General features: G+C 44.7%; 1 pseudogene; it reads left to right on the plus strand.

The window, feature by feature from the left end:
- Positions 1-3,087: 3,087 nt before the first annotated feature.
- LOC128590467 (60S ribosomal protein L22-like) lies at positions 3,088-3,598 on the plus strand (annotated as a pseudogene).
- The last annotated feature ends 11,768 nt before the right edge of the window (positions 3,599-15,366 follow it).

A 15,366-nucleotide genomic window follows, 5' to 3' on the forward strand; every position in this document is an offset into this window, starting at 1 on the left:
TGATTCTCTCAATTGATGCAGAAAAAGCTTTTGATAATATCCAGCATCCCTTCATGATCAGAACACTCAAGAAAATTGGTCTAGAAGGGACTTTTCTTAAACTGATAGAGGCTATCTACAGCAAACCCACAGCCAATATCATATTGAATGGAGTTAAATTGGAATCATTTCCACTCAGATCAGGAACCAGACAAGGCTGCCCATTGTCTCCATTGCTTTTCAACATTGTAATGGAAGTTTTAGCCACCGCAATTAGGGAAGAAAAGGCGATCAAGGGTATCCATATAGGGTCAGAAGAGATCAAACTCTCGCTCTTCGCAGATGATATGATTGTGTATCTGGAAAACACTAGGGACTCTACTACAAAACTAGAAGTGATCAAGGAATACAGCAGCGTCTCAGGTTACAAAATCAACATTCATAAATCGGTAGCCTTTATATACACCAACAACAGTCAAATTGAAAAAGCAGTTAAGGACTCTATCCCATTCACAGTAGTGCCAAAGAAGATGAAATATTTGGGAATTTACCTAACAAAAGATGCGAAAGATCTCTATAAAGAGAACTATGAAACTCTAAGAAAAGAAATAGCTGAAAATATTAACAAATGGAAAAACATACCATGCTCATGGCTAGGAAGAATCAACATTATCAAAATGTCTATACTACCCAAAGCAATATATAATTTCAACGCACTCCCTATTAAAGCTCCACTGTCATATTTTAAAGATCTTGAAAAAACATTACTTTGTTTTATATGGAATCAGAAAAAACCTCGAATAGCCAAGACATTACTCAGAAATAAAAACAAAACAGGAGGAATCACACTACCAGACCTCAGACTTTACTACAAATCGATAGTGATCAAAACAGCATGGTATTGGCACAAAAACAGAGAAGTAGATATCTGGAATAGAATAGAGAAGCAAGAGATGAATCCAGCTACTTACTGCTATTTGATTTTTGACAAGCCAATTAAAAACATTCAGTGGGGAAAAGATTCCCTATTTAACAAATGGTGCTGGGTGAACTGGCTGGCAACCTGCAGAAGACTGAAATTGGACCCACACCTTTCACCATTAACTAAGATAGACTCTCATTGGATTAAAGATTTAAACTTAAGACATGAAACTATAAAAATACTAGAGGAGAATGCAGGGAAAACCCTTGAAGAAATTGGTCTGGGTGAGTATTTCATGAGGAGAACCCCCCGGGCAATTGAAGCAGCTTCAAAAATACACTACTGGGACTTGATCAAACTAAAAAGCTTCTGCACAGCTAAGAACACAGTAAGCAGAGCAAGCAGACAGCCCTCAGAATGGGAGAAGATATTTGCAGGGTATAACTCTGACAAAGGTTTAATAACCAGAATCCACAGAGAACTCAAACGCATCAGCAAGAAAAAAACAAGGGATCCCATTGCAGGCTGGGCAAGGGATTTGAAGAGAAACTTCTCTGAAGAAGACAGGTGCACGGCCTTCAGACATATGAAAAAATGCTCATCATCTTTAATCATCAGAGAAATGCAAATCAAAACTACTTTGAGATATCATCTAACTCCAATGAGACTAGCCTATATCACAAAATCTCAAGACCAGAGATGTTGGCGTGGATGCGGAGAAAAGGGAACACTTCTGCACTGCTGGTGGGAATGCAAATTAATACATTCCTTTTGGAAAGATATATGGAGAACACTCAGAGATCTAAAAATAGATCTGCCATTCAATCCTGTAATTCCTCTGCTGGGCATATACCCAGAAGACCAAAAATCACAACATAACAAAGATATTTGTACCAGAATGTTTATTGCAGCCCAATTCATAATAGCTAAGTCATGGAAAAAGCCCAAGTGCCCATCGATCCACGAATGGATTAATAAATTGTGGTATATGTATACCATGGAATACTATGCAGCCTTAAAGAAAGATGGAGACTTTACCTCTTTCATGTTTACATGGATGGAGCTGGAACATATTCTTCTTAGTAAAGTATCCCAAGAATGGAAGAAAAAATACCCAATGTACACAGCCCTACTATGAAACTAATTTGGGACTCTCACATGAAAGCTATAACCCAGCTACAACTTAACAATAGGGGGAAGTAGGAAAGGGGGGGAGTGGGTAGAGGGAGGGGAATCGGTGGGATCACACCTGTGGTGCATATTACAGGGGTATTTGCGAAACTTGGTAAATGTAGAATGTAAATGTTTTGGCACAGTAACTGAGATAACGCCGGAAAGGCTATGTTAACCACTGTGATAAAAATGTGTCAAATGGTATATGAAGTGAGTGTATGATGCCCCATAATCATATCATTGTATACAGTTATGATTTAATAAAAAAATTAAAAAAAAAATAAAATGACAATTGTTAACCAGTTTGATGTAACTATTTCAAATTGTATATAAAATCAGCACATTGTAAGCCATAAATGCATTAATGTACACAGCTATAATTTAATTAAAAAAAAAAAAAAAAAAAACAGTGCTGTAGGCGACGCCTGTGGCTCAAAGGGGTAGGGCGCCAGTCCCCGATGCTGGAGGCAGCGGGTTCAAACCCAGCCCCAGCCAAAACAAAAAACAAAAAAAAAACCCACCAGTGCTGTGAGAACTGAACATGCTCATGCAAAAGAACAAATTTGGACCCTTACTTATAGCATATGTAAAACTTCACTTAAAATGAATTAAAGACGTCATTATAAGAACTAAAATTGGCTTGGTGCCTGCAGCTCAGCAGGTAGGGCGCTGGCCACATACACCGGGGCTGGTGGGTTCGAACCTGGCCTGGGCTTGCCAAACAATGACAACTACAACCAAAAGTAACCGGATGCTGTGGCTGGAGCCTGTAGTCCCAGCTACGTAAGAGGCTGAGACAAGAGAATTGCTTGAGCCCAAGAGTTGGAGGTTTCTGTGAGCTGTGACACCATAGTACTCTACCAAGGGTGACATAGTGAGACTCTGTCTCAAAAAGAAAAAAAAAAAAAATAGGGAAATGCCTATTAAATCATACTGAAATGCCAACTCATACCCATTAGTATGGCTATTGTAGAAAACAAAAACAAAACCAGAAAGTAACAAGTGGGGGGAGGATGTGGAGAAATCGGAACTATTTTGCACTGTTGGGAAAGTAAAATGGTACTTCTGCTATGGAAAACAGTATAATAGTTCCTCAGATCACTAAGAAATAGCCCCCTTTCCGCCTCCACTGCTACCATAATACCACTGAAAAAGCTTGTGGTAAAGGGGGACAAAAAAAAGAAGCAAGTTCTAAAGTTCACTCTTGTTTGCACGTACCCTGTAGAAGATGGAATCATGGAAGCTGCTAATTTTGAACTGTTTTATGAGAAAGAATCAAAGTGAATAGAAAAGCCAGGAATACTGGGGGAGTGGCTGTGACCCTCTCGTTGAGAGGTGCCACAGGAAGATCACCACCACTTCTCAAATGTCTTTTTCTAAAAGGTATCTGAAATATCTCACCAAAAATATTTGAAAAAGAATAATCTTTGTAATTGGTTGCATTTAGTTGCTAATGGCAAAGAGAGTTACAAATTACATTACTTCCAAATTAACAAGGCCAAAGAAGAGGAAGATGAGGATTAAAATTCATTTATCTCTCTGGGAGGCTGAGGCAGGAGGATTGCTTGAGATCAGGACTTGGAGACCAGCCAGAGCAACAGCAAAACCTCACCTTTGCTTAAAATAGAAAAAGTAGTTGGGCATTGTGGTGGGAGCTTTGTAGTCTCAGCTACTCTGGAGGTTGAGGCAGGAGGATTGCTTGAACCTAGGAGTTTGAGATTGCTGTGAGCTAGGCTGAGGCTATGGCACACTAGTCTGGGCAACAGACTAGAAAAAATTCATTTATCTGAAATATTTTGTATGAGTTCTTGAATAAAACTTGGGAACCAAAATGGTGGTTTTAATCCTTATATCTCTGTAGTATGGATTGAATGGATAATTGGAAATCATAGTGCAAGAGCTTCTCTTGGGCTGCTGCATATTTATGTGTAATTTGACTTTTTTTCTGCAAATATCAAATTTGCAAATACCAAAATAGAAGAAGGTGACTCTAAGGGAATTGATGTCCCTTGAGCAGATAGATGAGAGTATGGAGATGGAGATTAAATGACAGTCAGTTGTATCTGGTGCTTTTTCAGAGAAAGATTCGGGAATCCAGGTGGGCTTTTCTCATTCATTAAAAGCAAAGCAGGGGGTGGCGCCTGTGGCTCAAGGAGGAGGGCGCCGGTCCCATATGCTGGAGGTGGTGGGTTCAAACCCAGCCCCGGCCAAAAACCACAAAAAAAAAAAAAGCAAAGCAGGGAACTTCTTTCTAAGAATTCCTTGTGGAATGGCAGTGCCAATAAAATGCAGGTTTCTGGGCTGTTTGTCTCATTGTCAGGTTTTGGTTATAAATTACTCTTGACGCACACAATTTTGTAGACTAATCCTTTTTCTTTCTGTAGAAATAAAATGTGCTCCTTTAGCATTGCTGCATATTTGACTACCCTCTACAAAAGGGTTTGGAGAGCAATCGCCAAAGTCTCAGGTTCTAAATGTGTACAAAAAATAAATTTGCAAATTATCATTGTTTCTACCAAGTCTTCACAACCAACTGTCTCTCTGGTCTCTAGCAGAGGGCACTGGATTAGAGCTTCCCGATGTGGCCTCCTAGGTGAATATCAGCAATGGGAACCTTGATGATGAGGCTACAGGAGGCTTATGTGAAAGGGCTATGGGAGACGGCCAGGAAACAGTTGCTCCTGTGCCACATAGGCCTTGACTGGATTTAATGTGACAGTCATCCTACAGAGTGGTGTGCCTATGAGATTTTGTGGCAATGTGTGCAGAGGCCAGAGAACTGAGAGGTGGTTTTCGAGGATGGGAATACATAATTGTTGTTGAGGCTTGCTTTGAAAGAGCCCCGATGTCTCACTGTGCCCTTCCGAAAGCCAAACAATGACACAGAAATCTTGGCCTTGTTTTATAATTGCGATGAATAAAATTCATGTTTATAAAGAGCTTGTCTGCGGCTGGTTGCAATTTCACACCTGATATTGTTGTGCTATGTGGGTTTCGTAGCTGAAATTAAATGTTCAAGTCCTGCCCTGGCTCTAATTTGACATTTGCTGCCCTATGGATGGAACTGAACATGTGAAGACTTTGCAATATCATTTGTGGAAAAGCTCTAGCATTTTCTATTTCTGTGCAAATTTCTTGAAGCAGAATTGCTTGTATATTTCTTCTCTGCCCTCACAGAAGGCAGAATTTCTTTCAAACTTAACTGAGGCATCATTTGTTCTTTGGCTGAGTCCCTTGCCATGATGATTAACTATCAGTTTGTGACTGTGATTCGCAAATTTTACTTGTGTGTTGCGTTGATGTTCTCTCATGGTAATTTTGGGTTTGGTTGTAAAAAAAAAAAAATTAAACCTGGGCTGAAATGAGAGTATCTGTTTTCAAAATTAGTTCTAGATTTTAAGACTTGTAATGAAGTTGAAACTCACTGGTTTTCCTCTGCCTTTTTGAACTCTTGTAATCGATTTTCATCACAGTGGCTAACACATGGTTACCAAAAAAAAAAAGGATTAGAATGACCATATGATTGAGTAATTCCTCTTTTGATTATATACTCCAAAGAAATGAAAGTAGGGTCTGGAAGAGATACTTATATCCCCATGTTCATCGCAGCATTATTCACAACAACCCAACAGTGGAAACAACCCAAGTGTCCATTGAAAGATGAATGGATTAAAAAAATGTAGTATATACATGTAATGGAAGGTTACTCATATCACTGTATCATATGTCAGAGTTTTCAGTAGGAAATTCGGACACATGATACAACGAGAATGAACATTGAGGACATTACGCTAAGCGAAATAAGCCAGTCACCAGGCAGACACCGTATGATTCCTCTTGTATAAGTTTCTAGGAGTAATCAAATTCATAGAAACAGAAAGTAGACGGATGTTTGCCAGGGAATGGGAAGTCGTTTTACATCGGGCATAGAGTTTCAGTTTTACAGGTGAAGAGTTCTGGGGTTTGGTTGCACAACAATGTGAATGTACTTAACACGATGGAATTGTACACCCAAAATAGAAATGATGGCAAATTTTTTTTTTTTTAGAGACAGAATCTCACTTTATCACCCTCAGTAGAGTGCTGTGGCGTATCAGCTCACAGCAACCCCCAACTCCTGGGCTTAGGCGATTCTCTTGCCTCAGCCCCCCGAGTAGCCGGGACTATAAGTGGAAATGATGGAAAATTTTATATGCATTTTACCACAACTGAAAATAAAGAAAATAAACTATAATGGAGTACTTTTTCTCTTACCCTATTAACAATGATGAGGAAGTTAATGCAGAGTATAACACATTAGTATTATTCATGCAGCCTCTGTCGTGAGCGGTTTGGCAGTATCTATTAAACTTAATTATCCTCCAAATATACTTGCAGAGGTGGAAAATTACGTGTGTTGAGTATATGCATTGTGGCCTTATTATAATGTGGAAGACTAGAAATAATACAAGTAATATAAATGTCCATCAACAGTTACTGGATCAGCCAAATACATATATTCTTACAATGAATTACTGTGCAGCTACAAAAAGAGAATAAGGAAGCCTCATTCATATATCTCACCACAATGTATTGTTAAGTGAAACAAAACAACACATAATAGGGCCATAGTATTCTACCTCTGGTGGTTCATATATAGGCACAGATTCTCTGACACCCTTCCCATTGAGAGGTAAGGTCTATGCTCTGCTTTTTGACACTTGCAGGGATTTGTGACCATCTTGGCCATAGGGATACTATGTGATTTCCAAAGCTAGGTCATAAAATGTCATGCAGTTTCTACCTGGCTCACAGTAACAGTTGCTCTTGGAGACCGGAGGCCTCCATGCTCTGAGGAAGCCCAAGCTGCTTAGAGAGACTGATCACATGTAGGACATCTGGTTAATAGTCTCATACCCAGCATTTACGTCATCCCAGCAAAGGGGCCAAATACAAGTGAAGACTGAAGAATCTTCCAGGCAATGTCATCCCCAGCCATTGAAGTCTTTCTATTGAGATCCCCAGTAAGGCTGGAGCAGAGGCAAAACATCCCCCCAAGAACCCCGAAAAATTCCTTGCCTAGAATTGGTTGTCATTTTCTGCCACTCAGTTTGTCAACAGTAGGTTCCCAGAAGACGACTTTTGTGGGGAGGAGGGAAAGGGCACACATGTAGGTGCTCAGACATGTGTGACTGTCCCTAGAATGGCTCACAAGAGACTGGCTCTCAGGGTGGGGACTCATGAGGAGCTCACTTGAAGAAAAGATTTCTCACACCGTGAATAGAATAGTTAAGTAGTAAAAAGTTTATTTTATTTTTTCCAAGAAAGAAAGACAGGAAGAGAGTGATCATAGCATGGGAATGAAGGAGTGAAAATGCCGGCCCCTAATGGAGAAGCAGAAGCAGCTCTTTTTTTCCCTCCCCGAGACAGAGTCTCACTATGTCTCCCTCGGGACAGTGCTGTGGCATCACAGTTCTCAGCAACCTCAAACTCTTGGGCTTTAGCGATTCTCTCGCCTCAGGCTCCCGAGTACCTGGGACTACAGGCGCCCGCCACAATGCCCGGCTATTTTTTGGTTGCGGTTGTCATGGTCCTTTAGCAGGCCCAGGTTGGGCTGGAACCCGCTAGCCTTGGTGTATGTGACTGGTGCCCTACACAGTGAGCTAAGGGCGCTGAGCCACAGCTCTGGGTTTTTAAAGGGCAAAAATGGCTCTTTTTCCCTCTGCTTTAGCAGGCTGATAACAGAAGTGGCTGCAAAGTTGTGGCAGGTGTTCTTTATTTTTTCTCTTTTCTCTGAGGCCACTGGCTGCTGAGTCCTTGGAGTACCCTTCTGTCTGCTCAGGGCTCTTCAAGGCTGAGAAAATGAAACTTTAGAGATAACTGAGTTAGGCCACAGGTGTTTTAATTGCACAAAACAAAGGGGGTAGTTAGATTCTGAGTTTTGTCTTCAGAGGGGCAATTATGTGTTGTGAGTTTACTTTTCTTTCTCTTTGATAGCTTGTTTTCCTCTGTGAGGTACGTTATTTCTAAGGCCACCTTTCAGTGGTTACAGTGGCTACTCCAAGGGAAGGAATTGCATGAGTAGAGGACAAGGGAGACTGTCCCTCTACTGTATACTCTTTGTATCTCTTAAAATAGACATTCTTTTGACCAAGAAAGGAAATAAAAGGCACAGATACTGGAAAGGAAGGGACAACATTGTTCTTTTTGTGTGTGTAATGTAATCATGATGTCTGATGTGCTGGTTTTATACACAGTTTGAAATATTTTCATTGAATCAGTTGACATAGCCTTCATGGCATTTTCTTAATTATTGTGTTAAGACTTTTATATTCTACATTTAGTAAATTTCACCTGTACCCTTCTAAGATGCACGGTAGGTGTGGACTCACTAATTACCCTCCCTCCACCCATCCTCCCCTCTCCCCTCCCCTCCCTTGCCCTTTCCCCCATATTCTTGTGCTGAGATTGGGTTATAGCTTTCCTATGAAAGCTATAAATTAGTTTCATAGTAGGGCTGAGTACATTGGGTACTTTTTCTTCCATTCTTGAGATACCTTGCTAAGAAGAATATTTTCCAGCTCCATCCATGTAAACATGAAAGAGGTAAAGTCTCCATCTTTCTTTAAGGCTGCATAATATTCCATGGTGTACATGTACCACAATTTATTAATCCATTCGTGAGTTGATGGGGACTTGGGCTTTTTCCATGACTTAGCAATTATGAATTGGGCTGCAATAAACGTTCTGATACAAGTACTACTACTTTGAGATATCATCTAACTCCAGTAAGATTAGCCCACATCACAAAATCCCTAAACCAGAGATGTTGGCGTGGAGGTGGAGAAAAGGGAACACTGCTACACTGCTGGTGGGAATGCAAACTAATATGTTCCTTTTAGAAAGATGTTTGGAGAACACTTAGAGATCTAAAAATAGACCTGCCATTCGATCCTGTAATTCCTCTACTAGGTATATATCCAGAAGACCAAAAATCACATTATAACAAAGACAAAATTGTTATTATTAGCAGATATTACTACCTTTTACTTGGATAACCCAAGAGTTTTGTGGCAAATGATTAAAATTAATAGGAGAATTCAGCATGTGGCTGGGTTATAATATGATCAAGCTAACATACACCTTTTTAATGTCTCAGCAGTAATCAAAATGAAAATGCCACCACCACCACTGTAGTCCACTGTAGTAATTTATTTCTTCAGCAGGCTGCTCTTTCAAAATCAGACTTTTCAGAAAAGCCATCTTGATACCACCAGTGGAACATCCTGGTCAAGAAAGCACAAGGGGGTGTTGGCTTAGATCCAGGTTGCATGCAGCCTAGAATAACCAGTTGCTGAGACAGCAAAGATTGCCAAGGAAGAAAGGAAATTTTAATACCAAAGACATCTCCTTGAGAGAAGAGAGAAACAGCCTCAAATCCATCTCTCCCACTAGCTTTTTAAAAAGGGGAGATTAACAAGAGGCTATTTTAGGCACATTGTGTTGAAATTACCAAGGAACTGTTTACAAGGGGCAAATTGTGAAGAAATTAGCAAAGGTTTAGTGCAGTGGGGCAGGTCGGAGGGATGATGAGTCCTGGCATAATGGAGTCTGCTCAGCCGCCTTAAGAATTTCAATTCTTTTGTCTTGCAGAAAACCTGCCATTTCTGGGAAACATCTCAGAAGGTCAAGTCGTTAGTTAAGGGAGAGGATTATATAAAAGCTTTTTAAAAATAATAATAAAAAAGGGGTCATTGAAATTTGTTCCTAGAGCCAGGTACAGTCTTTCTCCAGGATGGAGGGAGCAGATGGAGAGAGGGTCATCCAGGGTGGACCCAGAGGATGGACGGGGGTTCAGAGAGGGTACAGCTAGGGGAGAACCATGAGTGACCTTGGTCTACCCTTCAGTCTTTCTCACCCTTGAGGAGCTGTGGTTACAGGCAGGACCAAGCACTGAAGGCCCAGAGGAGCACTGGACAGTGGGGTGGGGGGGTTGGGGAGAGCTGGGAGGCCCCAGAAGGAGGGGGGAGTTGGGAGGCCCCAGAAGGAAGGGAACAGGGTGGGCAGCTTTAGTCACAGGTCTCCCAGGGCTCAGCTCCTCTGCAGTGGGAAATGGGGCTTTGGCTAGCCTCTCCTCCACCCTCATTTTCCCGCCCACAGAGCTCTCCAGGAGATGGGACACATGGAATCCGATGGCTGAGCACAGGGCAAAGTCCCAGGATTGGAGGGTGCATCCCAACAGAAGGTTAATACCTAAGCCAGCGGTTCTCAACCTTTGGTGCCTCCCAGGATCATTTTGGGCATAGACCAAAAACGTGGGCAGCCCAAGGAGATGACAGGCAGAGCAGAAAGCTGGGCCAACCCAGTCACAGGACAGAGCTGCTGAATTAGCAGGCCCAGGGCCTGCCCACCTCCCAGCACTCCAATCTGTAAGGCTGATATGGAATGTCCTGGCAATTTAGGGCTGTTTGGGTCAGGGTTCAATAGGAGATGCTTTAAAAGATGTTGCTCCTCACTGGTTGATGCTGCTGCCTAACTGGGCTCAGCCTACCCGATGGGTGACTGGAGGCAGTGACCAGTGTCTGCATCCCCTGCCTGTAACTTGGAAGCGAGTCAGACTGATGAAATGCACCCCATGGCCCCTGTGGCACAGGATTTTCTGCCCCTGTGTGTGCTGGATGTGCCCTTTGGGACTGGGACCTGTGAAGGATGGCACTCTTGAGAAAGCTAACGTAGCTGTGCCCCACGGACATGCTGTGAGTGCCTTGGTGCTAGACCTTGTTTGAAGACACGGTCATTATCACACCCTGACGTTCATCTAGGACAGTGGACCCAGCTGAAGACAGCGTGTGTGGCAGAAGGGCAGTTAGAAAAGGGAGGTCAGCCAGTGGGACTTAAGCACTGACCAGCTTTCATCTGGCTGTGGCCCACGGCCTGCCTTCCTGGTCCTTACGGCAGGGCTATCCTGCAAGGGGTCATTGGGACCATGTAGCCTTTGAGTTTGGTCAACCATTGTCCTTTGCACTGACTCAGTCTCATGCAGAACTTCCTTGTGATCCGGGGGCTTCTGGTGCAAAGACCAGGGCAAGAACGTGGTGGGTGCAGAGAGGGAGACCAGGTTCTTGGCAGCTGAATTTTTTGTTGTCAATTCATATGCTGGTGTCTGGCTGATGCACGGCTCTCTGATGCTCCCACTGCTCCTGTCCCTTGGGACTAGTAGACCTGCAGGGGCCTCTGAATCTGCCTAGCTGAGCACCTCCAAGTCAGGAGTCTATCCCCAACAGGGCCCAGTCCATCTCCTGGCCCTGAGGCCAGCTCTCCAGGGGCTCTTGCCTCAGTGGCCCAGAGGCTCTGCAGGAGGAGGGCGCTTTGGTCCTAGAATGGAGGGCGCTTTGGTCTTAGAATGGAGGGGCAGGTACATCCTCAAACTGCCTTCTGAAGGAGAACAGCTGCAGCCCGATTCTTCAGGCAGAGATTATGACATGTCAGGAACTTTAAAAGCTGAAGGGAATGTCACATGAGCCCCAGGACCAGCTTCCACTCTTCTTTTTTTTTTTTTTTTTTGAGACAGAGTCTCACTTTGTTGCCCTTATAGAGTACCATGGCATCACAGCTCCCAGCAACCTCAAACTTTTTGGCTCAGGCAATTCTCTTGCCTCAGCCTCCCAGGTAGCTAGAACTATAGGAGCCCTTCACAACGCCTGGCTATTTTTTGTTGCAGTTGTCATTGTTGTTTAGCAGGCCCGGGCTGGGTTCGAACCCTTCCACCCTCAGTGTATGTGGCTGACGCGGTAACCACTGTGCTACGGGAGCCGAGTGCCAGCTTCCAGTCTTAATTAGATCTTGTTGGTGACCTAGGCATTTGGAGACATGGAGGCCTGAGGCTCTCCGAGGCTGCCCAGGCTCCTGCTGGGATGAGTCAGGCCTCAGGTGAGAGCTCCTCTCAGCCCTCTGCCCCCACGCTCCACCCACAGCCACGGGAGCAGTGTCCACCTTGCCCTTTTCCTCCTACCTGCCCGAGGGTGTTGACACCCTCCCTAAAGCTTGGAATGCCTGTTCTGTTGCTTACATGTGCCTACATCTTTAGTTTTTGTGTGGACTTCAAACCTTCCTTCTGCTAATTGGTGGAGATGGACCCTAGACCATCTTGCCACTAGGCCACACCTCCTGGCCATTCTATCCTGGATGTGGAGATGGGGCCAGCAGACTCCAGCTTCCCTCGTGGGCCCTCAGGCCTTGGTGCTCCCTTCCTCAATGCTCCCGCCCCTCCCCCTGCACGTTCCTCCTGCCCTGAGGTGCTGTCCTCTCTCCATCTTCCTGGGCTCCTGCCCTGGGCCCTGTTCCGCTCACTGAAGCTGGGGCCCCTCCCATCTCCACTCATGCCAGCCTGAGGCCAACATGGCAACTGTTCACATGGCCTGTCTGACACCCACAGTTCCCGACTTCCCACTTCTACCATGGCCACCTGATCCTGGCCTCTGGCCATGGGCCAGGCACTTGTCTGTATCTTCTCATTTCATCTGAATCAACATCTGCCCTTTTGTGCCCTGGCTTTGAGGCCCATGAGTGAGGGGTGAACCATTCATGGTGCTGGGAGCTCTCAGGGCCTGGATTTCAGGGGTAGCAGACAATAGGCTGACTTGTTAGGACAGACCCCCTGGAGCCATTAAGGCTTGGTGAGTTGGCAGCCAGCTGAGATCCACTGAGCCCTTCCTGTCTGTCCATCCATTCATCCATCCCTCCAACCATTCCTTCCTCTGTTCATCCATGGAGCTAATGTAGCTTACTGTAGTCAAAGTCCATTATCTTCAGGGCTACACGGACACCATGAGGGAGTGGAGTGGACCAAGAAGTCCACAAGTGGCCTATGAGTCCTGTCTCTGGTGTTGGAGGAGCAATCGGGACTGGTGAAGACTGGGCAAACTAGGCAGAAGAGTCCGATGTAAAGGGGTCAGCTGCTACCCAGCTCAGACAATTACTGTCAGGAGCAGGAAATGTGGGCCCATGAGGGCCCAATATCCTGATTCGTCTAGAGAATCCAGAAATGTGGGATTTGGTGTAATTTCTCTTCATCATTAAATGATCAGGAGATTGTTAAACAATTTAAACAACTTAAATGATTGTTAAAGTTGATCAGGAGATCAACTTTAAAACACCCCAGTGGTGCAAATCAAGCAGAACAAATACACGGTAGAATCAGCCTGGGCTACTTATTTGCAATCTTTGGCACGGGACCCAAAACACGGGTTTTGGAGTCAGAGTTAGAGCCTGAGTTACCACTTGCTGTCTGAGAGCAAGTCACAGAGCCATTCTGAACTTCGGCTTCCTCCTCTGTAAAATGGATGAGATCCAGCTACCCACAGGGTGGGTGTGAGGGCTGGAAAGTGCGATCAGCACAACTGACAGAGATAATGCTGGCTGCTGGTGTTGCTTTTGTTGCCAGTAGTGAGTGTCGGCTGTGGGCCTGGCACAGGGGCAGGTGCAGCAAGGGCCCTCGCAGGGCAGGGGCAGCCCCCTGCGACTCAGCATGACAGAGCCACAGTCAGCGTCGAGACCCCCTTCCTCTCACCTCCTGCCTTCCCTTCATGACCCGTCTCTACACTTCTCTGGTTACTTCTGCTGAAAGTAAAAAGGGGAAAGGAATTTTTAAAAAGCAGAACGGAAAGTTTTTTTTTCCCTTAAATTCTATTTAAAGTCCTACTTTCCAGAAAAGTCAGCAAGTGCAGGGAGTGAAAGAAGCTGTCAATGGTGACCAGGGGCTGGGGCTGGGGGGTCCCCTACTCTCAGACACCTTCATCTGCAGGTGTGTCTGCTCAGAGAACGTTCTGGAGGATGAGGGATCGCAGGGAGGGGCCAGCAGGCCCTAATTCTATTTGTACTGATGGCAGACTTCCTTTGTTGGTTGGATTGGCCTCCGTCTCTGCTATTTGCACCCCCGAGGCAACTGTTTTGGTTTTGGGGTAGTGACCAGCCCATGTTCTTATAATCTGAGAAGGGGTCTGTGGGTCCCCAGCAGCTCCCCTCTGGATCTGGGCACCCCTGGGCCTCCTCTTCTTGCCTCTTATGGCATCACGGAGTCTTCTACCTCTCCTGTGACATAGCAGGTACACTCCAGCTGCCTCTAGCGGGGCTGGTGGGCAGGGTAGGCCCTGGGCAAGCCTGGGACCTGCTGCCCTCCACCTGTGTGCTCCCTGGGCTTCCCTTACTCGCATGCCTTACTTCCGGCTTGCTCTGTTTCTCTCCCACTCTGTCTGTCTGCCTCTGTCCCCCCACATTGTGTCCGCCCACTCCCAAGGTGCCTCCACCTCACATCTTTTCACCTGTGACCTTTGCCACCAGATGATTTTCTCTGGGTCTCCCAATACAAAGAAGAAAGAAATCTGAGGGGGAGAGGTCTAGGGATCTTTCTGATTTTTTGGGCTTGTGGCCGTTGTAAATCGTGTCTGGTGCTGGCCTGCTCAGGCATCGACCACCCAGCACCTGGGAGTCACTGAATATTTTGTGGTCCTGACCGATTTCCTTCAGCTCTCTGAACCCCTGTTTATCGTATTGCTGAGTGGGGACAATAATATTTATCTTATAGAATTGTGTGAAGAACACAGATTTAATCTTAGATCTATGAATTCCTTTAGGTTAGGGACAATGTCTTATTCATATCTGGATCCTTGGAGTCAGGCTTATAAAATAAGTGCTCATTAATTATCTGTAAAATTAAGTAAAGAGTGGTGGGTGTATCTATCAATTAAGAACATTTTTTTGCTATAAGAAACAGAAAATCCTATTGCTAGAGGCCTAGTTAGATAACAAGATTGGCCCCACAGGTAAGGCTTATGAGGCTCAGCGCCCCCAGATCAGTGCAGTCCTGTCAGCAGGTCTCAGCTTTTTTGCTCTTGCTCGTTGCCTTATGATCACAAAAGACCTGCTGTGGCTCCAGATGTTTTATTTGCATCCAAAGCAGCAAGGAGGAGGAAGAGGCTACCAGCTGCATATTTTCTTTTATTTCTTTTCTTTTTTTTTTTTTTTTGGTTTTTGGCCGGGGCTGGGTTTGAACCCGCCACCTCCGGCATATGGGACTGGCGCCCTACTCCTTGAGCCACAGGCGCCGCCCTGCATATTTTCTTTTAATCAGGAAAACCAGAAGCCTTTCCCAGCCCTGCAAAGTTTTCACTTAAGTCTCCTTCCCCAGAGGTACGTCAGATGTCCACTCAGTTACAGGGGTGGCTGGTAAAGTAGGTCTTTAACTCTCCCCTTTCCCAGGCTCTTCAAGGGGAGTGGCAAGGAACAAGGGGCCAAAAATCTTGGGTTGGCCAACT

Source organism: Nycticebus coucang, chromosome 7, assembly GCF_027406575.1.
Source record: "Nycticebus coucang isolate mNycCou1 chromosome 7, mNycCou1.pri, whole genome shotgun sequence".
Taxonomy (NCBI): Eukaryota; Metazoa; Chordata; class Mammalia; order Primates; family Lorisidae; genus Nycticebus; species Nycticebus coucang.